At 43.0% G+C, this 24,295-nt stretch overlaps 1 protein-coding gene across 1 annotated transcript in view; it reads left to right on the forward strand.

Annotated features, from left to right (window-relative positions):
* The window catches only part of MAP2 (microtubule associated protein 2), a 233,973-nt gene that overhangs the window by 125,555 nt on the left and 84,123 nt on the right, over window positions 1-24,295 (forward strand). The window contains exon 3 of the mRNA XM_074145841.1: window positions 6,532-6,591. The gene's annotated coding sequence lies outside the window, so the exon portion shown is untranslated. The remainder of the gene's footprint in view (window positions 1-6,531; window positions 6,592-24,295) is intronic.

Genomic DNA, 24,295 nt, shown 5'->3' on the forward strand with positions numbered 1-24,295 from the left:
TTGGCAAGGTCTTGGCCCCAAAAGGTAGGGAAGATGTAAAGTCAAGTCCAAAATTGAAAAGGCTCCAGCTTCTAATGGTAGCTTTGGGCTGAGGGGAGCTAGACCATAGTGTGGAAACGTATCTTCTGGTGTGTGATATTGAGGTGAGGACAGTGTGCCCCTAATAGGTGAAAGATTTCTCAGTCCCAGATCTTAATACTGTCTCTTGGCTACCAACTTGCAGGGTTGTTGGTTTCTTTTTCACTAAATGACTGTAGCAGCCAGTGCTTGTCCAGAAAGGAGTCTCTAGTGAGCTTTTCCTCTCCGGTATGTGGAGACTTAGCTTTTGTCCATAGAATGGTTTAATGGGTATCTGAAATAGCTGAGGCTTCTTAAAACAAATGGCAAAAACTGTGGTTTGTTGCAATGCCAGCATCTCTCAGTTAGCAGTGAGAGTCTTACAATGGCCCTTCTCATAGAGGCCAGATTCTTCCGTGGAGGAAGGCAGCCAGAACTGCGGCAGAAGGGTGCATCTGGAGGAACTCAAAGTGACCTGAGCTCTTTCTGCCTTGCTGACGAACTGAGGAAAAAAATAGGCCAACGATTCATTTTACAAGTCTCTTAAGCTATCATAAGAATTTATAGGAACTCATTATACAATAAATTATAGATATAAAATAGCAGGTGGCACATCTTTCTAGCAGTATGCATTAAAATTCATCTTGACAAGACCAGGAAAACAGCCCCCAGACCTATCTTCACTGAGCAACTACAAAGGAAGTAAGTAGTAGTTAAGAGAAATGGAGTGTTAATGACAGGTCTATGCCAGTAAACACAGCAAAGTGCCTCAAATGCCTCAGCAGTAATTGTCATCAAAACAATTTCTTTCCCTGTTACTTATAAAATCAGATACACTATTAGAAACACCATTTGTAAAACCCAGACACCGTATGTTTTGATCAAATGTAGCAATTGTCTCCGTCTCTGATGTTCCTGAAACATAAACCCCCTTGGGGTCCTAGCTGGGCTGCTGTATGTACGCAAGCTGTGAAAATATTGATGTACTCATTTTATCCTTTGCTTTCCTTGTCCTTCTCTGTTTCCTTTCTTTATTCCTTACTGGCAGCCACTAAAATAGCCAAGTCACTTCTGCGCCAATAGGATGAGGAAACTGTTTCCTCCCAAGCCAACTATGCTGACACTGCTAACCTTGATTTCCATAAATGATTGAACAGTGTCTCCTGCCTGCAGCGTATTTCAGGCTCCAGTTACCCAAGATTCTTGGATGCTGAAAGAGCTGCATCCTCTTCCTCACAGTCGTAACCAAGCCTGACTGTCTCCTCAACCGTTGTGGCCGTGAGTTGCTCAGACTAGCAGTAGCAGCCCCAAGATGCTTTTCTCCATGAAGAGACTTTTCTCAAGTTGTAGGGTTTTAAAAATTTATTTTAACTTACTGAAAAATTTGATGTGGATATTTTAGTGAAAAGGAGATTTCTGTAGTCACTGGACAAGCAGCGCTACTTAAGCGGAGGGAATTAAAAAGTGTTAAGAGTAATCCAATCATTTGTAACACAGGTGCAATTTAATAGCTTTTGGAATAAATAAATTTGTGATGGCAAGATCAGCATTGCTTGTTTTTGCAGTGTCGAAACTTTTTCTAGATCAGCTGGGTCAAAAGGGAGCACTTTCTAACAGTGCTGCTAAGCCAGCTTTCAGAGGTAGGCATGTTCTAGGAGTGAGAGGAGTACTGAGTTACCTGCTTAAAGCCCGTTCAAACTGGTGGTGACAGTTTTGGTATGCGTTTTTCTCAGTCAGGGTGGCAGCAGACTCTTGATTCTCGAGTTGAGGCACCATCCTACTGCAGTCCTTCCTGAATTTCTGGGCCATGTCTGCAGCCAGGGTAAGCTGCTGACTTCTGCTGATTGTCAGCAATTTACACCAGCATAACCCGGTCTCTGGCTTGCCTCCTTGAGCTGCAGTGCTTTAAAGACATTCGCTATCCACATTAACACCAGCTGAAATTCAGATATTTTTGACCTTCGTTTCCTAGCACTTTTGAAACTGAATAATAAATGTGTAGTGAATTCTGCCCTCCAGATATCAGATTATTTTTCTTTGCATCCCTTTGAAAAATGTTTGTTATCTTATTTTAAGCCTCTGCTGCCAAGGGGAAAGCATGAGGGGGATGGGGAGTAGGAAGGAGTAGGAGAGTGTAGTCTAAAAGGAAAAAGATGTGGAAAGCTTTGGTGCTAATGGATCAGATCCATTAGTGTTTGCAGACTAAGGTGTATAATGCATTGTTGGGCAATACACTAGATGCTTAAAAGTAATTTGTGGCAATTTACTTCTTTATCATTGCTTACATGCTGCTCTGGGGGAATATGTAGCAAAAAACAAGCTCCCAGACTGAAGAGTTTATAGTCTTAAATGTGCAATTCTGCAGGCAACTTGGTGAAGCTAATAGATCTCTGCAAGGCAGACTCAGAGCCTCGGGTGGATGGGCTCACCCCTCAGGATGACAGCACAGCTCCTTTCTGAGCTTAGGAGAAGTATGCACTTAGTCCTTATATTTTTTATCACAGATAACTGTGCAGAACTGGTGTGGTGTCGGATAGGTCATACAGGAGTCTTTGAAAAAGTCCCCCAAAATGAAAGAAAGAGAAACAGGTCCTGTAAAAGATTATTTTTTTGAAATTGAATAAAATGTGTAAATATACATTATATAAATATATAAATCTATCAAGCCAGGTTTTTTGACAGTTCAATTAGGGGAGAAGCAGAAGTAGGTGCACATTAGTGAAGAATAGTTACAAATACATTGTGCATAAAAGAGAGCCTTAGTCCTCTGCTGTGCATGTGTATGTATATGCACATTGGGTTTTTTTTCTATCAATTTTTACAGGTAAATGTGAAAGTGTTTAACAAAAAGAAGGGAATGCAATCCCTAATATATATAACAGGGGAAGTAGGATGCAGTCAGTGCCATACTTTACCCATAGGCGAATGTCAGAGCCAGAATAAGCAGGAATCCTTACCCATTTTGTACTAGGTCACAGTGCATCTAGCCTAGAGCTGTCTAGACCTGTGCTAGTCTACATCAACAGAAAAACTGTATGCTAAATGCACTTACCAGTCTGTATTTGTGAACAAGACTTCAGAAAGGTGTATTCATTGTGATAAACTTGCTTGATCTGATAAAGATTTTAATATCCAAGATTGAAGAGTCTCTGAATGGCAGCTTCCCATTAGGAGTGAAACATAGCTCGTCCGTTTTGTGCCCGGTCCCTTGGAAAGGGTGATGCTCAGAGCAGCCAAGGTGCTGTCCCCTGCGGTCTTGGCGCCAAAGCACCAACAAGCCAGCATGTTCAAAGCACAAAGCTTTTCTAAAGACTGTTCTAATTTCAATGAATTCCTTATTGGGACATTTTCTTCAGGGACTTCCGTCCAAAGGCTATGGAGCAAAACAAACAAAAAGAAACCTTTCTTGGTGCGTTCTCTGCTGTAGTTATTAGAAGATGCTCATAAGAAGTGGAAAACCCCATTCTTATATGTGGTGCCAGGTACTGACCAGGCACTTAAACATTAACTTCTTGCTTTCTAAATAGCTGTCCCTGATGTGCAGATGTTGGCTCCTCTGTGTTGGCTGGGTGTCTCTCCTGTTTTCTAGGGGAGGAATCTTTGAAACATCTCAGTTTCTTCCCAGTCAGCAAGAGGTGGAAGCGCCAATCACAGCTGGTCCCCAGCAAATTCCTGGGGAAGCAAAAGTGCTTCCCACTTCTGGCATCTTGTATTTCGATTGTGTGGTTTTTTTGGTATTGTAATACCAGCTAGAATCACATTTATTGTGGTAGACCTTTAGCAGAGAGGTGATTGAGGCCCCAGTTCTGACTATTAGTGTGCGTGCTCAATGCTAGTATAGTAGACAATGTGGAAGTACTAAGCCAGTATACTGGGGTTTTTTTAGTTCATTAAAAATTTCATCTGATCATCTGGGATTCGTTGTAGGTGTGTCCCTCCTTCTGCTAATGTCCCTGTTGAATGCCTCTTGTCTTCTGCATTTATCTTTTCCAAGAGGCGTGCATCCACCTCCTCTGGTTCTGACTACGTGGCATTATTTTGCATTGGTGACACATCAGAGGGCTGTTGGGACACTGAGTGCTGAACACTCAGCTGTCAAGAACATCGATCTTTCTGCTGAGCCAGAGCAAATTTAATTAGCTTATTTTAACATTCCTCTTCATCCTGTGGGTAGGTAGAATTGATGCTGGCTGGAGCCTCATTTCCACATAGCTGAGCTATTAGTGTAACTCATTATTGCATGTTAAGTAAATGGTACACTCTGCTGACAGCCTCTGCAGTAAGGTGGAGTGGTCACGGCCATGTATTTGCCATCAGAACCATCTAAAACCTTCCCCCTTCAAGACAGCAAGATTTTTCTGTTCTTGCTGGGTGTTAACTGGGGCAAACTGATGAAAACCTGTATTTAGCACAGCTTTATGCCAGTGACATGGTGCAGGCAACGAGACTAACTCAGTGTCAAAGAATGAGAGAATCCAGGCTTGGAAATAGGAAATGCTTGAACTGTTTTCCAACTTAAGGTTAGTCTCCTCTATGTGTATGCATTATGTTTCTCTCTAATTGTATACTTACATCCTACTTTTTTATCATTGCCTTAATACTATCCTTTTTAACTTGGTTTTAATCATGTATTTCTCACCATTCTAGTTCCTGGAAATGTTCTTGCTGAAGCTTTAAAGCAAACAACTCCCTAACAAAAGCATTAGCTTGAGTCACATATCATATATGGGGAATTAATTTCTGAACAATTAAAATCAGTGAAGTTAGAAGCACCTGAGAGGTGAGAAACACTGCAACCTTAAATATAGGTAATAGTACCAGCTGTCCGCTTAATACTTAGGGGATACTCAAAGATGCACGTGGCAAGAAGACCCCTTTCTCCCTGATTGCCACCACTTCAGTGTCCGTCTGCTGCTTGCAGCTGTAATGTTTTCCCTGGTGGGCTCTGATCAAAGACTTTCAATTAAGGAGAGAGGGTGTGTAGCAGGGCATGCAAAGGAGGCTATTTCAACAGGCTAACTGCGTTTGGTGTCCAAGCATTTCTCACTGAGCAAAGACGGTCACAAAAGGGGTGGTGGGGTCTGTGGTATCCTTTGCTATTTATCCCAGATGAACTGGAGAAGACTTGAAGAAGGTGATACAGCCACTCTTGATACAGACTTTCTTGTCTGTCTGTGTTACGCTGGTCATTACATGTACAGTCCTGCTTAAAATATTTCCGTGGTGGAGGTTTGGGCTTTCATGATTTAGGTTTTCTAACGAGGATCTCTGATGATTTCTTAGTGTTTTGCAAGGGTTTGACCTTCCTCACTCTAAGTAGGAGGAGAATTTCTCTCTGAATTGTTACTGGAGAATGAGTACGGCAGGCCCAGCTGTCTGGTAATCGGTACATCAATGCTATGTATTCCTGCTTTCAAGTCAGTCAGTTGGTATGCAGCACCATTACTATGTAAGGACCTAGGGTTGTAGCTGCTGTCACCACTGGAGTGGGTCATTAGCTTCTGTGTCCTAGGCTTGCAATGAGGAGCATTCCTTTCAACATGTTTTTCACATGCGCGTCTTCCATGCCAGCTCATTTCTGTTTTTTTTTAACACCTGTATCAGGAACATGTTCAAAATATCTATTCAGATACATGCAAAGTGCTCACTTTTAAAATTCAGCTGATTAAATTTTCAACTAAATACCGTCATCGGTTGATGCAAAAGTATGATTTATGCATTAAGGACTTGTAGAACAAAGAGTCAACAGTTACATTCTTGGACAGCAAAGTAATGTTACATTTTCTCTCTCTCTCTCTCTCTCTCTATACACACACATATAAATATATATCAGCAGTATAGTTTTACTGGTGATGATTCTGTTACCTTTGGTCCTTTAGAAGAAATGGGAACACTAAAAGGGAGTATCATTGCAATATGTTACTGTGGGAGGATGTCATACTGCTATACAAGTGAGGCAAGAAAAACAGTTTTAAGAAGAAATTGGAGTAGTTCCCTGCATTGGTATCTTCAGCTGCTCTGAAGTGTCATACTGGGAACTCAGTGGGGGACTCTTGCTCTTATTCCATTACTTTCTGGGTATCTTTGCAATCACTTTTCCTCATTCCTGCTTGAGATCCTCCTGCAGCAGAAAACTGCATATAGCAGCCCTGCCCAATCTCCCAGAGGAGGGAGTGAGTCTTGGAGTGTGTTGTGCTCCGCCTGCCTTCGCCGATGGATAGCTTTTTGGAGCCATTGCCAGCTTTTCTTAGGGCAAGTCTAGGGATTAAGGAGCTCCTTGGTGGTCCCAAAGCAGGCTGGGCATAACAGGGGATCTCAGTCAGTGTGTCTCAAGTGAGCCTTGGGAAATAGACCTGAGAGAAAAAGGCTCAGACATGAGTGTACAAATATGCAGCATCTTTTAGTCCTTACTGAGTTTATGCTAAATTCCCTGAACAGAAACTAAATAGAGTGTGTATTTCTATTTCTTTATAGGAACAGAGAGTTTCCCTTGTTTAACAACCAGACACAGCATCCTGTCATCTGCTTAAACAGGTATGACCTTTTTACTTGTTAGCATAGTTTCACAAGGAGGCTGCTTCAGCAGACCGGGGAGGCTTGAAAAAAGAGTAAGAAGAAAACTCCTCTAGCTCCTGGAACACTTTATTTTTTCTGGGGTTAGTTCCTGCTTTTGTAATCTCCATTTTATTTTATTTTTTATTTTAAAAGCCTCCTGTGTCTGATGGGAGACACTGTACCCATTGTCAAAGCAGCTGTCTTGCTTTTGGCTTAGCAAGAACCTGCTTACATCTCTGACATAAGATGGTGTTGGTACAAAGAGAGAACATCTGAGAGAGGTGACAGTGTTGCTGCATGCTGCTCTGGTTTGTGATGCCCTGCCGCTGCAGTGAGTCGTACCACAGGAAAGATGAGAATGATTTGGCAAAGTAAGGGCAAGCATAATACTGCCGCATCTCCAGAATTGAAAATAATGGCGTTAGATCAAGGAAATTGCACTTTTTCTCCTCTTTGAGAAAAACTTTCAAGAGACCACTGTCTCAGAAGACTGAAAACAAACGGTAGAGGGAACCTGTGCTGCCTCTGTCATGTTGGATGAGCAGATACTTTTTTTGCCGATATTTTCTTATACATATGTATGCATTTCAGTTTGATTTACAGGTGAACATAATTTCTGTTCTCACAAGCAGGAGTTTGAAATACTAGGAGAGAATACTGAACTTTGGGAAATGGGAGTGGATTTCAATTGAAAGACTTCATATGAAGCGTAAGAAAGAAATGCAGGAGGGCCGAATGAGTGGGTGGCAAAGTGCTCGAGTTTCTGTTGTTGTAACTTCACTTGGGCAGGGCAGGGGAGGGTGAAATACTGCTGTTCTTTTGGGGTGAAGTGTTTTCTTCGCGCTGGCCTTACAACACAACCTAAACAAGGGTTTCGGTGAGCTCAGGAGGTGTCCATAAAAGATCATGGAGAGTGAGATGTAAGGCATACTGGGATGGTGGTCCCCTTCCTGAGATCTCCCCTCTGCTCAGCAAGCTAGAGAAGGTTCAAGCTCTGCATCCTTTGAGGAGTAGCATGAACAAATACACACACAAAATTTCTATTCAGTTGGTAATAAGTTACCTCCTCTGTGTTGTTGTTAATAAAAAGGTGTTGGATTATTCCAGTTTAGGACATGTTCCTTCTGTGAGATTATACTTAAGCAGGGGGGAAAAAAAGCTATTAATAATGAGTGATTATTTGAGGATATTCATCAGTCAGTGGGTAGTCCATTCTGGACCTTTTTTTTCTGAAATTTCACAAGCTGTCATTTTTTGACATCTGAAAAGCGTGGCAAGGATTTGGTTTACAGAGAACGGACTATAGCATTATGGGGTATTTTTAAATCTTTCATGTTTTTTCTGCTTTTTTGTGAGCAAAATGAATCTTCACTATTCCCCCAAAAAATGCTGTACCGTGCTTCTGAGGCTGCCAAGATAGTTACTGATGAAAAAATAGAAAGATCAAGCACAGCTTTAAAGGAAGGCAAGCTACAAAAGGTAGAATCTGTATTAGTGTAATAGTGTGTGATCTGGGATCTGTGTGTACATGCACACATGGACTTGTATGTGTTAAGTGTACGTATTGGGTATAAGGCTGGTTTTGGACTTCTTGAGCTTTTATAAGCCCATAAATCTATCCATTTCCTCACCACCCCTCAAGTTTAATTCAGTATGTGGTGTCTCCTTGCCCTATGAGTTTGAAGGAAATGGAAATCAAGGATCAAATTTGGCCCTCTGGGTTTTCAGGCAGTGTAAAGCACATACACAGGTACGGGGCAGTTCACTTTTCATCTGTGAACTTCCCTCTCTCACAAGCCGTGGCAGCTCAGACCTTCCAGGGGCTGTGGGAGACAGATAAAGGCTGTGTGTTCCAGCCTCTCCCGTCCCTGAGAGACAAGCTTTAGGGTGTCTGTTGTTGTTGCACTAAATTTCAGTGCTACTCCTTCTCTTGAAAACCGTGGCACAAGCAGCCCAGCCGTTTGGGAAGGAGCATTTGCCTTCTGGATGGAGAACTGCAGCAGGGCAGGAGCTGCCTCAGCCCCGGCACAGCCAGCACATACAGCAACCCAGCATGCCTGCAGGCTGGCTCCCTGCCAGCGTCTGCCAGGGCGGAGGGCAGCATAAGGCTTCTTACAGTGATCCTGCATGCTTCAGGAATTTTCCCATGGCCCCAGAATACCCTTGCAGCAGCGTGCAAGTATTAAATGAAGGATTAAATTAGCCTCTAAGACTTAAAAGTAATGGGCAGTTTTATTGCATTCACCATTTCTCCATTGATAATATTCCACTGGTGATAAAAGTAAATTCCTAGATGTCTACTGTGCAAAGCTTAAATCGTTTCTGCAGGTCCCATTTTTAACTGACACACTTAAATTAGTGTGTATCTAAAGTATCTAAAGGGTGGGTTGAAGGAGGAGGGAGCCAGACTCTTTTCAGTGGTTGCCAGTGAGAGGACGAGGGGCAACGGGCACAAGCTGGAACATAGGAGGTTCCACTCAAATATGAGAAAAAACTTCTTGACGGTGAGGGTGACAGAGCACTGGAACAGGCTGCCCAGGGAGGTTGTGGAGTCCCCTTCTTTGGAGATTTTCAAGACCCGCCTGGATGCAGTCCTGAGTAATGTGCTCTGACATGCTCTGGGCAATCCTGCTTCGGCAGGGGAGTTGGACTAGATGATCTTTATGGTCCCTTCCAACTCTAAAAATTCAGTGAAATTCAGTGAAATTATTGCTCTTAAAATAATGAGTATATCCATGGGGTGCTCCGTAGCCTCTTGGTGCTGCTGGGATACCACAGACAGTTTTAGAAGTGGGCAAGTCTGAAATGAAGAGAGGGAAACAATTGTATGTCAGAACTGGCATTTTCTACACAGGGTCACTGCATCAGTGGTTAGGAGATAAAACCAGGACATAATACCTTGTGAGCATTGCTGTCTGTCCTGTCTCCCTTTGTCTCTGTAGTGACCAAAAGTAATGGTGAAAACTAGCAGTGGAAATAACGTGCTGCAGGTGTGTGACAGAGGAAAGTTGTGATAAAGAAGGTGGGGACTCAGGACAAGGTGACTGTTGTGTTGCCTCCTGTGTAAGGGCATCCCCCGAGGCTGGGCTGTTGGAGGAAGAGGAGAAGTAACAGAACCAGCAAGGTGGCGCAGAGGGATACATGGATGGGTGATAAAGCTCACGTCCCTCTGAGCTGGGGTGTCAGTACAGCTCATTTGCAACATTTGGAGCTGAGGGCTAAGTTTTGGAAGCGTTATGGCATTCTCTGGTAGCATGGTTTTGCTTCTGATGCTTCTGGGGCTGCTGCGGTGACTTTTCACACTGGTCACTGGGCCCTGTGATTCCCTGTGCACTGTGGACAAACTCAGCATCCCCTGACATGAGCTTTTCGCTGTGCTTCTCTGCACGTGAGCTGGTTGTATGAAGGAACTCCACAACAGGAAGGTACCAAGACATTTGCTGACCTGGACTCTGCCTAGGCCTGATGTGGGGCTGTTTCTGAGCAAGAAGGAGACACCTTAACACCCTCCAAAGGCTCTGTCATCTTGAAATTTCTAACAATTTTGAGTAGCCTTGTAAGCATAAGCATTACTTGCACTTCTTTTTCTACTGTAAATCTACTGATGCTCAGAAGGAGAGGCATGTAGATGGGGACAGTGCTTGGCATCAGCCGTCCTGAGCAGAGGCTTGAGGACAGCCTGGGGCTAAGGTGAACCTGTGGGTACTCAGAAAGAACATTTGTGTATCAATGTTTTGTTAGATTAAGTTGAAACCTCTTCAGATGCAAGCGTGTCTTACATTAATTCTGTTGAGAGCTAACTGCACTTTAAATGACTGCACTTGAAATACACCATAACTTGTATTTCAGGCTTAGAAACTTCCCTAACTACTGGTCTGAAGTTAACGTTGTACAGGAAGATGTCAGTGAGCAATGATTAGAACAGTTTTTAGGAAAAGGAATGCAAATTGATACCTGCTAGAAAGGATTTCTTATAGTACCTAGGGATGAAACGTTGTCTTGATTTCTGAAGAGTCAAAAACTCTTGATATGTTGTTCTCCTATGTACTTTTGCTTACTTTGTTTTTTTTTTTTCCTCCATGATCTTTGTAACACTAGGGAAAGATTGTAAGTGTATGGAGTGTAAGATATAGCTTAATGGTGTTACTGACATTGGCTTCTCTTTTCCCATGCAGCTGGCTTGAGCGTCTGCTCTGTGGCATTGGGAGGATTGCAAGGAGGCATCCCCACCTAGGTGGTTCTGATACAGGGCTGAAGGAGGCTCTTGGCATGCCTGCTGTCAAAGACAGTGCGGCATCCTATCCTCCTTCATCGACCTCCCTCTTAAGGATAGTCTCCTGCCAACCAGTAGGCTGTTCTGCAGTCTCACTTGGAAGAAACCTTTAGCTTCCAGCTAAGGCTTATGAATGGCCACAGGGTTCTTGTGCCAAACTAGCCTTTGGTTTTTCTTCCTTTATTCCTGATCATCAATCTACCTCTTTCCTCCTTTGAAAGGAGGGCTGTCATCAATTTTATAATCAACCTGTCTCTTTCCTCCTTCCAATTATCTGAATAGCCATTATCTGCACCTTCTTTCATTTGAAAACACCTGTTTGAACATAAGCTGCAAAGGCAGAACACTCTGTTACTTGTATTTACCAACTATGGAAGGTAGCATTTGCTACATTTTGAAAGGATTCAGGCGTGGCTGTTAAGCAATTGAAAAGAAGGAGAATGTCCGCTGTCACTCGTAAATCATGATGATGGTGGTGGTGGTGTTAGTAACAATCCTACCTAGCAGGCTGAGTCACTAGTAGATGCTTAAAACTTGTTTACAGCCAAGAAGCAATATTGTTCAGGTAGGAATTGACAGGCAGGGGTTATATGACTTACTGTGGCTTTTTAGTAAGCATCCCCCCCAACTCATTGAATGCAAGAGATGGGCCAGAGAGACAAGGAGGGAAGAGGAAGAGGGAAATGTCATCCTTCCTTTCCCCTGTGTAATGATGAGCAAAGAAGCTTAATTTTGAGGAAGAGATTGGTAAGTATGGGAAAGTGGACCATTCTGTGTGTTGCAGCTCATGCTTGATGCTTTTGTCAGGATTAGCAGCCAACTCTTAATACTGAGCTTTTTCACTCCTCTGCAGTCCTTAAGAGACTTTATAGAGGGGCAGAATTAAGCAAGGTGAAGGTGAGTTATGAGCTGAATTTTGGCTTTGTGAAGACTTACTGCGGTTGAGAAGTATATTTTCCTTTGCAACTCCATCAGTAAAGTCAACATAATACCTCCTGTAGCTCAAGAAACAGCTAATGTCGGATTCTCACAACTGTGAGTTTTGTCCCCTGAATCACGTGGAGGGAAAGAAAACTCAAATTCATGGAGCAGAAGCTCAACTCTGTTGGTCAGATTATGCCATCCATCAGAATGCGCCTGGGCTGGTGACCTGTTAAAAAAGGCTTTGTATCATTTGCCTCTTCCGGTGATCTGACCTACCAGATGTTCCCTGTTTTTCTTCAGAGAAAACCCTGCTGCTGTCTAAAACCACCTTTATCCATAGCATCCTACTGCCAAGTTCTCCTGAACCTTCCTGTGAAGCGTTTGGTTCTAGCTGGTATCGGGGCCAGGATACAGTGCATGGGGACGTGCTGTTGCCCGTCAGCTCTGAGAGGGCGCTGGGAGTTAGTGCTGCCTGCGAGCACTCGTGGAAAAAAATCATCCACTTGATAACTGTAAATGGCCTTGTAGCGCAAGTCACCAAATGTCTAAGCTTTGCAACCCCGTTATGTTCAGTGTTGGGAAACCTGATGCTCAGAGTTAAGCCCCAGTTATTGTGTATTTAAGCAGTTGTGTTAGTAAACACGCTTTTGAAAGAGTTAGTGGGAGTAATGGGAGTGCTTTGAGTGTGCTCCATGAGAGGGGTTTGAGAGGCACAGATTCGTTTGTAATGAGGAGTGAAGCTTATGAGAAGAACAGATGTTTGAATCATAATGTTCTTTCCAACATAGCTGATGAAAGAAAACTCCTCATAATCGTGACCAAAAAATACTCTAGTTGTCATCCTTAAGATTAGTCATTTTTTTCCCTCATTTTTAAACCCTCCGAGACTTTGATTCCCTTCTGAAGCAGGAAGTTATAATTCAGTCCGGTCTCTGGCCATGACATGTTGGGCAGCTGGAATAATGGTGCAAGGAGAGGGATGTAATATGCCGTGTGATTCATGTATAAGCAAGGTCTTCATGTGAAAAGGGAGATCCTGACATTACAGACACAGCTTGTTCTCTTTATTGTTTTCCAAATTATCCTTGAATCAGAAGGCTTCAGGACATTTTTGTAATAAAATTGTCAGATTGCCTGTTGTTCTGCCTTTTGCCATGTCTGTGTGGGATATCTGGGGTAGATTGCAAGGCACTTTTATCAGTAGTCCTTTCTCAGCAATTCATAACGTTACCTGTACCTGCATCTGTAAGATATTTCTGCTACGCTATTATTAAGTGTACTCTTAATAATAGCTCCCTGGAATCCTTATTTTAGTTATGACTTCTTTTGTGCAAAAAAAATGTTTTGCTTCTTTATACAATTACTCTTGCATCAGTTTTGCTGCTAAAAAAAGAATTATATTTTCTTTTTATGAGTGTAATGAAAACAGAGTTAGACAAAACAGGATCAAATCTAGGGTTAATGGCGGCATGCCTGGGAACTAGATACTGTGTGCAACAGCTTCTGCTGTGATTCTTGTTAATGGTCCATGATTCATTACTGTAGCTAACATAATATTAGTAACTAAGTGTCCAAGCCTGGATTAGATCACTGTTGTGTTAGATGCTGTGTTCTCGAACAGCAGAGTTGTTCCAGACCCCAAAGAGCTTACAGTCAAACCTAAGAAGAGGTGTGGAGGTGTAAGCAGCCAGATAGCATGCTGGTGAGATGATATTTGTCAATGTAATTAGCAGCTTAAAGACTCGGTAGTTCATGCTGGGAACTTGTAGATGGAAAACTATACTCATCCCAGGTGAACGTGATGCAGTTCACCTGGGGCATATCAGCATGAAAGCACATGCATTATGCAGCTGACAAGGGATCTAATCCTCTTTTATTTGGGTTTTTTGACTTAAAATCCAGTGTATTATGAGTTGTAAAATACACAAGGCCAGCCTTATCTCTGGTCTGTCTCCGCTGTTTTAGCATGTTTTCCATTGAGAATATTTGTCTTTCTAATACAGCAAAAGTCCAGTTATTAATGCAGCTCTGTATTTCTGCATATTGGCCAGTGTAGCAAGTAACAAAAATGGACAAAGTAGTTCAGCTCCATTAAAAAGTAGTCTAAGCACTGGCTTTAAACTGGAATTAGATCTTGCCTGCTCCCCCTCTCTCCTCCTCCTCCCTTCCCCCCAGGTTCTGAATACTTAGATAACTGGCTTCAGCTGGCAATAAACCCACCAAATTGAGATGAGAAAAGCTATTCTTTTCTTGCCTGAGAGAGGAGAATCTGGTAAAGTCATCAAAGTGCCTTTCCTTGCAATCCGAAATGTACCTATACCTTTCAGAGCAAATCTGTACTTTGAAGTGCCTGAAGTCGGATCTTCCTCTTGGTTTGCATTCAGCTCACTGCTGGAAATGGTGTTGCCAGTTAAACTACTTTGTAAATTAAAATAATCGGTATTATTTGTCAGTGTGGGGTGGTATCCAGCGTCAGATCCCTACTCGCAGCTCGTGACCTTTTTCACCACACTACCAACAGTCTGCGCCTTACTGTCCAGCCCCTGTATTCCCTTCCTGTGGTTCCAGCTACCACTAGTTTTCTATACCCTTGGCTCTCTGTGAAAGGTCCATACTCTCTCCTGTAATCCTTCAGACCCACAGCACTTGGTTCTTCCTTGCAATCCCCAGGTTTCTTTTCCTGTGTTTTTTCTGATTCTCCACCAAATTATCTCCATTTGCTCCTTGGATCTTTGGGATCTCCTGACTTAATTTGAGTTCCACATAGCATTTCCTCAGCAATTTTCTACATCCTCCTTGCAGTTACTTCTCACTGTAGGTTAACCAGCATCCTCTACCTGTCTTTGCTTAGTTAATTGGGCCAGAAAGAGCATATGCTATGGCTGCATGCGAGCTCCACAGCTACTGATTAGACCACCAGGGCACTGCCAAACAAAAGGAGTAAGGACTGAACTCTTCTCCTTGTATTTCCCTTCATAGAGGCATTAATATCTTCTCTCTCCTCTACCCATCTGTAGATTTCCTAAGGTGATAGGTAGAAGCTTAGTATCTTCTGTCAAACATGATAGAAATTGGCCGGTGTGATTCACAATTAAGGATGTGGATAGACACAGCAAACAGGCAGAGCCAGGAAACCCAAGCACAAACATAATGAGAGAATTAGGGAGCAAGTATTTTTGGACTGCTTATACATCACACATCTTCAGCTGAGTTAACCTGCAGAACTGAGCAGGGGGTTGACAACACTGGTTTAATGTCAGGGAGAAATTTTAAGTAGATATCATGTAGTTGTGGAGGCAGGTTGGTATCAGGAACTTGATGCACACCTTGTGATTTATGTTTTCTTAAATGGATTCTGGCACTACATTGTGTCACATTTTTAATTGCTATCAAAGGCAGTTCTTTTGTAAAAGTATTTTTAGAAATGACCATCCATCAGAAGAAGAAATGCAGAAAACTATATGTATAGATATCCCTGGAGGAAAGAGGGCGGAAGTGTTATGAACATTCTATGAAAGAATTAAGTCATGTAGAGACAAGTCAGTTTGTAGAGCTAGCAGCGCTACAGAGTTTAAACTGTGGCTATCCCTGATATTCCTGGCTGATCATTGAGAGTTTTAAGAGATCAGGGTCCCTTTCAGCAGTACCAGGGGCCAAGGCTTAGGGCTGCTTCTGTCCCCAGAGCTGTTGAGCAGGCAGACGGTGTCTGTCCTGGATCCCTCCGCTTCCCCAACGTGCTCAAGAGGGAACTCAGGCTGTGGTGTCAGTGGTCAAGGTTGCATTTCTCTCCTTTTGGGTCTCCTTTTTGTGTCTCCAAGTTTGTCGTGCTGCCTCCAGGCAGATGCTGTGTCTGGCAAATGTCCTTCCTTGAGCAAAACTTTCTGAAATCTGGATCCGAAGACATTGGTTGGGAGCCAGAGCGTCCTCACACATATGGGAAGAGACAGCCCTTGCCCTGAAGGGTTTGCAGCAAAAATAGGCAAGTTACAGCAGCATGAACATTATAATCCATGTTCTATAGCTGGGAGAACTGAGGCACAGGCTTATTTATTCATAAGTTCAAGGTCATGAAGCAGGTGAACAGCAGAGCCCTGGACTGAAGTCTGATCTTGCATCTCGGTGTTTTAACCATAAAACTGTTCTGCCTTTCAAAAGATCCTCATGATTATAGGAGTATCTATATTATACTATAGTGATAGGAGGAAGAAAACCTCTATTTGAGTGAGATAATCTTGAAGGCACTTAAATTGGTGCATGGATTTCTTCATCCTTTGGTCAATTTTAGCAAATTCTATGCAGCTAATGCCTAATGGAAGAAGATAAATTCCCAGCAAATAATAAATTAACAATAATCCAGAGAAGAGGTGAGACAGTCATAGTCTTAGCAGTCCATAGATAATAAAAGGGAAATCTCTTTATTTAAAGTACCTAATAATTGCTAATGCTATTACTTTCCTGGAAAATCCATGTCTATGAAGAATAAGCCAAGCTTTTCCTTGAACAGAAAGGAGAGAAATTTTGTTTTTCATCTCTGGGAGGTTTGGATGATTGTAACATTCTTCTTCCTCCCTTTGCAACCCTATGGGAACCTGACCCCAGATTCATTGGAATTAGCAGAAAGAAAGAGAGAAGGAAAGGAGGAAAAAAATAGAAATGTGATGCCATTGAGCTAAGGGGCTGTCTGAAGTGATCCTCCTGGCCTAAACTGGCACATCCACAGCATTGTGTGTTCCAGGCATGAAAGCACATTGTACAGAGCTCAACTGTGGGTACTGTAGTTCTGGTTGCTCTGCATGTTCCACCTTGGCCCTATTCTCTTGATTTCTTTGCACCATGTTCAACCGTCAGGTAAGATATGCCGCCTTCAAGCTTTGCTGATGTTTGGCCTGCATGGTGTATATCCCATGGAAGTTGGTGGGAGTCAGTCCTGTACGTGTATGGGAACAGGAAGGGGTTGAGGTGGGAGCTCCAGGCAGCCACTGGGTGCCAGATTTCGAGCTGGGACGACCTTGCTGAAGTCACTTGTGATGGATGCTGTGTGGAATTAATCCCAAAATATTGATTGACAGTGATTGACTAGAGCAACCTGCTCTAGTGGAGGTGTCCCTGCCCATGGCAGGGGGGTTGGAACTAGATGATCTTTAAGGTCCCTTCCAACTCTAACCATTCTATGATTCTATGATTAAAAACATCTCCTATACCTGATGGAGCGGGTCCAGAGGAGGGCCACCAAAATGATCAGGGGGTTGGAGCACCTCTGCTATGAGGACAGGCTGAGGGAGCTGGGGTTTTTCAGCCTGGAGAAGAGGAGGCTCCGGGGAGACCTAATAGCGGCCTTCCAGTACCTGAGGGGGGCCTACAGGAAGGCTGGAGACAGTCTGTTTACAAAGGCCTGCAGTGACAGGATGAGGGGCAATGGTTTTAAGTTGGAGAAGGGGAGATTTAGATTGGATATTAGGAAAAAGTTCTTTACCATGAGGGTGGTGGAACACTGGAACAGGTTGCCCAGGGAGGTGGTTGAGGCCCCTTCCCTTGAGATATTCAAGGTGAAGCTCGATGAGGCCCTGGGGAACCTGGTCTAGTTGGGGGTGTCCCTGCTGACTGCGGGGAGGTCGGACTAGATGACCTTTGGAGGTCCCTTCTGGCCTGGACCAATCTATGAATCTATGTTGCCTAATAGGGAGTATGACACACTCCTTGTCTGACCTTTGAAGTTCAGGCAAGTACACTTGTATTTTACTGCATGGCTGAGAGCACCTGTGTCACTGGAAGATGTTTGTGCCTCCCCCAGCCTACCTGTTATGATCTCCCCGTGCAGCCTGACAAATTCAGGTGGGGTATCACCTTCTGTTAGGGTGTCCCCTGCTGCCAGTTCATGGATTTGTTACCTCCTCTGGTGAAGAACGGTTTATCATCTGTGGTGCTTAACTCATGACAGCTGCAAATACACATATTACGCATAACATTCAAAATGGGTAGACCAACTGCTAATGTTGTATAAAGATGCAAGTGAAGAACTGGGAGACCTGCCTACTCCACTGAAATTATATTAATGGTCTTCCCCCCCCCCCCCCCCTTCTTTCCACTCACTTTACATTTCCCTCTTGAGAAGATGGTAGCCAGGGTTTCTGGCAAAGTGCATGCTATCTCTGACTGATAGATTTTTCCTTTTAGAGCTGATTCGTTTGAAGTCTTAAAGGATGCCTAATGCTCTGGCACGAACAGTGTCCTTGAGAGGGTGATTGATCTTTCACGGGGAAATTCACTCTGTTCTTACCTTAAATAGGGTACTGTCTAGCCAGTCTCTTAATTACAGTAGTGGTAGTTTCCCTCCTGTGGATGCATAAATGTCTGTCTTTTTTTTTTTTTTTTAAGACAGCTGTGTGAGATGACTTCTTGAGTAAGTGGCTAGTAAGCTATTCTGATCGAAAGTATGAAACTCTTCCTCCTTCCTAGCGTACCACTGGCTGCGTGCTGTTCTTATAGTCTGCATCAGCTCCTACATTTAACACATAACACTACTGAACAAGCTACTTTATGTAGTTTACTACTGGCTCTTGATTCAGCCACAGTGCTAATTATCTGCTTTGAAGTGGCTGCAGGCTTGGGGTGCCTGTTGTGCTAACTTTGGCTCCTAGTCAAACTGCAGTCGTGCAGTGTCCATAGCCATTAATCCAAAGAGAATGGGACTGTAAATTAAAAAGAAAAAAATAAAAACAAAACAAAACAAAAAAACCCCAAAAATAAAAACAAAACCAAAAAGAAGCCTAGGTGATACAGTGCTATCATTTACATTTCCGTATATATATGTATACATATGCATACATAAAACTCAGCCTAAATTTATAAAGCTAGCAAATGGGATAAGGTCGAGGGGAAACCAGAGTGTTCCATAGCTTTGATTTATCTCAGATATCATCCAAAATAAATGTTTGTCCTGAGTGGCTGTCAATGTTGCCTCCACCTCGTAATTGTCTAGTTTTCAAATTGTAATTGTCTAGTTTTCAAATCGAGCCTTGTGACGTGGTGCAGAACATCTATATGTGCTTTATCTTCCTCAAATGGAATATTGTGTAATAGTATTGGGTGATAATGATACTGTCAGCTAATTTTTTTTCCGGAACAAAGTATTCAGCAAAATATATCTGTTTGGGCATCTCTGCTGCCTCTTACTGCAGAAGGTTGTGGAGCTTATGAAAATGCTGCAATGCAGCAAGTGTACTACCACTGATTAAAAGTAGGTTTTTGTTGTTGTTGTTGTTGTTGTTTTTTCCCCCCTTCTACAAGCTTGTGGGTGGCATTTTAATCAAGTTCTCATGGTAACAAACATAACTTAAAAGCACTGAAGGCTACGAAATTAGTTGGGTTTTTTCTGTATGTGCTTGAGGTGGGTGTTAAGTCATTACAGCTGCAGTGATGCTGGTTATTTCAGTGTTTCTGGTGCAGAGATGGCAAGGGACGTAAAATGGAAGGAGGTGTTACTGAATGCAGAAAATCTTCGTCATCTTTTTACCAGGTTCTATTGTTGTCTTTTCTGTAACAAGGGTGCAATTAAAGTAACGTATAACATACTCCTTACGTTGCTTTTTCATTCTTCTATATTTATTCTTGCATCATAGTTCTTTCACACTTGTAATTCCTGAGAGAGGCAGTTTTATTGACAGGTGTTTTGATTCACTACTGCGAACATGAGCCCCCATCAAAACACACATGTAAATGCATGAGAAACTGGGGAGTGCTGTATGGCATTATGATTTATTTGAGTACATATAAATAGATGCAGAAAGGAGCAGCAAGAAGGGGTTAAAATGAAATCAGGGAGGATCTTAATTGAATGCTTCACTTTCTGTTAATGAATTAATCTTGAAAGCACCACATGGCTAAAACATGCTAACTCATGGAAATTAGGCATTTGTGCCTGATCGCAAGATGGTCTGCTGCTTTGCCATGTCTGATGTAAATGTGTTCAATTGTGTTTGATGCTTTCTGGGTTATACTTAAGAAATTTTTACTGCAATTGCAGTCCTGCAGATATGCAGTGATCAAGGGAATAGAAGTCAGTAATCCTGTGGGGGTGTCAGAAACTGTAAGAGACAGCTCACTTAGCTGCTGCTAATGAAGTTGATTTACAATGAGAAAATGTATTGGCTATTTCCTGCTCCTAAATACATGTGGAAATGAAGTTCCAGTGAATTTTTTTATTATTATTTTTATTTTTTTTTACTGCAGCCTGCTTAGAGGAGGTTAGCAGTGTAGAATTTAATGCTGTAACACCCCAAAAGTCCTTGCCTAGTTCACCTGCAGAATTGCAACCCTGTCTCAGGAGCTGTATGTCAGGGATGGTTAATTGCACGTTGGTGATCTCCCAGCATAGACCTGTCTGGCTCTGTCAGTAGCACCAAGCCTAGACCTTCAGAAAAGTGTTGAAGGTAGGATTTTCAGAAATACCAGCATTGCCAGTAAGACAGCATGCTCTAGTTAAGGGGTTGGGGAAAGGACAGAAACATCTCAGCTATGGGGAAGAAATCTCTCTGTGGCTCCCTGGTCTTCCACATTGCTATTGATCTCCCTTGCAGTGAGGCTGAACTGCTCTGCTCTTTCTCCTCCTCAAGAACATGTTGGATGCTTAGACCTTTTGCTGCACAAGGGACTGGTTATTCGTTTTAGTGTATGAAAGTCCAGTTGTGCCCTTTCTTGTCTAATTTGGCCTTGCATAAACACTTCACGGTGATTTGCAGAGATGGGACAGTTCAGGGACCTTAACATATTTTCTAGCATGGCTACAGCACTGGATTTTGCTGCTGCCCCCCATTTTTATGATCTTGTAATTTCCTTGTTCAGCAATTGCTGAAATGGAAAAATGAATGTTAGGAATTAAGTTGTGATGAATTTTTTTATCTGGATTTTGAGGAAGAGAGAGAGGCCATGTCTTCTGCTTCTACACCTTTCTTGCCACAGGAGATTGTTCTGGAGTGTTAAGGAGAACATTGCACAGTGTTCGTGAATCTCACCAATGATTTTGGAAATCTTTGTTGTTAAGATCTCCTGGGAATATGAACAGGTAAACCAGTAGAGAAAGCAGTAAAAGGTCAAGAGCCAAAAAAAATAGAGCCATGTTGGGTTTTATACTAAGGAATAAAGAGAGCAATTAAATGTTAGTTATATGGAGAGAACTGATTATACAGTAACTTCCTGTCACCTTTGTGTACGTTTAGTATTGATAGAAAGAAGCCTTCTATTTTAAAACATGTTGTCTCAATAGTCATTTCTTGCTGTGGAAAAAGGAAGGATGCCACCCTCATTTCAGAATCTGCAAATGGCTGTGAGCAATGCTCCTTGGAAGCAGTACAACCAAGTAAAGTGCAATATATTCTTCAAAGCAGCATATTATTTGAATGGTTGATGTTTGAAATATCAACTGTATCTTTTAAATGCTAATTTTTTGCACTTGATCACGGGCTTTATGTCAAATATAATGATATGGATATTTTAGTCTTTATTAGCCTGATGTTAACAATTCCCACTTCACCAAGTACAGTCTCTCTAAAATGTTCAGAAATTTAAAGAAATTTGAAATGTGTTGAGGTTTGCAGTTTCGGAGTACCCTCCCACATCCAATCCTTCAGTATCAAATAGGGTGCTTCTTCGAAGGACAAGTTAAAATTTACTTCAAGAAAAATCTCCTGACTTTTGTAATATTCCCAGAGAACACTGATAAAGGAACAGAGTGAATCCTTGCTGAAAATCTCCGCCAGTTGGCATGCACAAAGCAGGTTTGATCCTAGCAATGCTTAAGGAAAAGGGTTTTATTATTCTAGTTTGTGCTGCAGCCTCACGCACATAAAGTGTTTCAAACTGGTAACGGTTAAAAGGACAGCATCGGAGTCCTTCTTATAATATGTAAGAATTGTGTTGTTTTGTTTTGTTTTTTTTTAAAAAAAAGTGTTTTTCATCCTTTTTTTGTTCTTGACAGTGCATATGTAGGGTACCTAGTGATGGTACAAGCTACAAATACGATGCTTGATACTGTACCTTGGAAAAACACCCCTAAATGCCAGCTCAGCCTAACACAGTGCAGAAATCAGGTGTAGGGTGGGAGTAGACTTTTCACGATCAGTAAATTGATCAGTAAGTTTAAATGCCTGAAGCAGTTATTTTTATCTGTGAGCATTTATCATAGGGTTGTTTCAAAGATTGGTGTGAGACTAGACGTGGTCCACGTGCTGAGGCATGTCTTCTCTTGTGCCCAGAGAGGAATGAGACTGAAGAGGGACACCCTGGTGCTAGGGCAGTTTGTATCTTACTGAATTTAGTGCCTGTTTCTTCATGGGTACATTCTTCACAGTTTTGTAGGGGTGCCCAGCATTTGGTGTGAGGACTTTTTGTCCCACACAGTATAAGTCTAAATGCAGAGAAAGTAATGGTTGGTTGTCGCTTCAGAACATTTTTGGAGGCAAAGAAGTGTCCAGACTTCAGAAGAAGGTGCCCTGCAGTTCTGCATGTGGTCTGTCTCATGGGCTGTGAGGAACCTCCGTATGACTTTTCGGGCTACAGCCTGGGTTCTGGCCAGGAGAAACCTTAGTTTAGGGGCCAGGCTGAGTAAATTCAGGTCCTTTTGCACCTTTAAGACAGGATCTGGGACAAACATCTTGCTGCCTGTTACTCAGTGCTAGCTTGCAGAGAACAAGAGATTAGGAGGAAGCCCCAGCATGGTGCACCCCTTTGGATGGGTAGGACCTGGGGAGGGCGGCTGGGGCTCAAAGATGTAGTGGTGGCAGCATCAGAGGAAAGGAGCAGAGATTATGGGATCCACAACAGGAGACATAAATACTGCATTACCCTCAGCAAGAGGGGCTCAGAGAGTCCAAAGCCATTCCCTTTGCAGTCCCAGCATTCAAACTGGATCTTCCCCAGAGTCACTCCTGCAGCACCAGGAGTTTGGGCAGGAATAGAGCCCAGATCTGAATGATCTCTGCTGATGAAGAGGGTGCAGCAAATCCTTTGAGATGCCTTTGCTGGGACCTCTTACGCTTTCCCCTGATTGAAGCTGTACTTTCTTTCAGGGGATACAAAGAAGGGTTGTCTGCCTCTCTGTAAAAGTCTTTCTAGGTCTCTTTACACCCTGTGCTTCGAATCAGACCATCAGACTCTGGCCTGCACTGCTGCCAGTGCATCACTTGCCATCACTGTGGATACAGCAGTCTTACCTGCTAGTGCATCTCTAGCAGCATAACATACACATACCTTCACACATGGTCCATTTGCTGTTCGTGGTGGTATAGGTGAGGCTGCCAGCTAAGGTGGCTTGCTGCTTTCCATTATAAGGCTCTGTTTCTATTACTACTTTGCCAAACTTTTTGTGGTTTAGGCTGCAGTTTTCCTCTCTGGCAGTCAGTCTTGTCTTGCTCTCTTAGGCACGTGTTTTGGCCTAAGCTGCCCTTTCCTGGAGCAAGGCTGCCTTCCTGGCCTAGGTGGAGGAAGCCAGGTTTGCTGTTTTAACTCAAGATCTTCTCCATGGAGCTCTTTAGGATCCTTGTTGTTGAGGAGGGAACAACATATCTTTTGAAAGTTTGCTGAGTGTCAGGAGAGATTTGCTAGAGCCTCTGTTGCTTCCAACCTCCCTGAGCTTGATCAACCCAATTGATGTCATGTCATTACATATCACTGTGAATGGAAAAAGAAAAAAAAAAGTACAAGCTGCCTCTCCTTTGCTTATAGTCTCAGGGAGAGGAGAAAGTCCACACTTCCAAATGCAGAGGCAACCGAAGTTAGAAAACATGGCCAAGAACTTGTGGAAGCAGGGGGTCAAGGGCAGAAGAGACAGCTCTGACAAAGGATGCTTGGGGAAAGGTGAGTATGGGTAAACAAGGAGATGGAGGCAAGTTGTAGAGAGGGACTGGATGAGAAGTCCAGGAAGGAAAACTGGAAGTAAATAGAGAAATGGGAATGAAGAATCATAGAATGGTTATAGTTGGAAGGGACCTTAAAGATCATCTAGTTCCAACTCCTCTGCTGTGGGCAGGGACACCTTCCACTAGACCAGTTTGTTCAAAGCCCCATCCAGCCTGGCCTTGAACACCTCCAGGGATGGGGCATCCACAGCTTCTCTGGGCAACCTGTTCCAGGGCCTCACCACCCTCACAATAAAGAATTTCTTCCTAATATCAAATCTAAATCTCCCCTCTTTCAGTTTAAAACTATTACCCCTCATCCTATCACTACACTCTCCCCATCTTTCCTGTAGGCCCCTTTAGGTACTGGAACGCAGCTATATGACCTCCTCAGAGCCTTCTCTTTTCAGGCTGAACAACCCCAACTCTCAGCCTGTCCTCATAGGAGAGGTGCTCCATCCCTCTGATTATCTCTGTGGCCCTCCTCTGGACTTGCTCCAACAGGCCCATGACCTTCTTATGCTGGAGGTCCCAGAGCTGGACACAGTACTCCAGGTGGGGTCTCACCAGAGTGGAGTAGAGGGACAGAATCACC

This window comes from Numenius arquata, chromosome 3 (genome assembly GCF_964106895.1).
Source record: "Numenius arquata chromosome 3, bNumArq3.hap1.1, whole genome shotgun sequence".
In the NCBI taxonomy this organism is placed as follows: Eukaryota; Metazoa; Chordata; class Aves; order Charadriiformes; family Scolopacidae; genus Numenius; species Numenius arquata.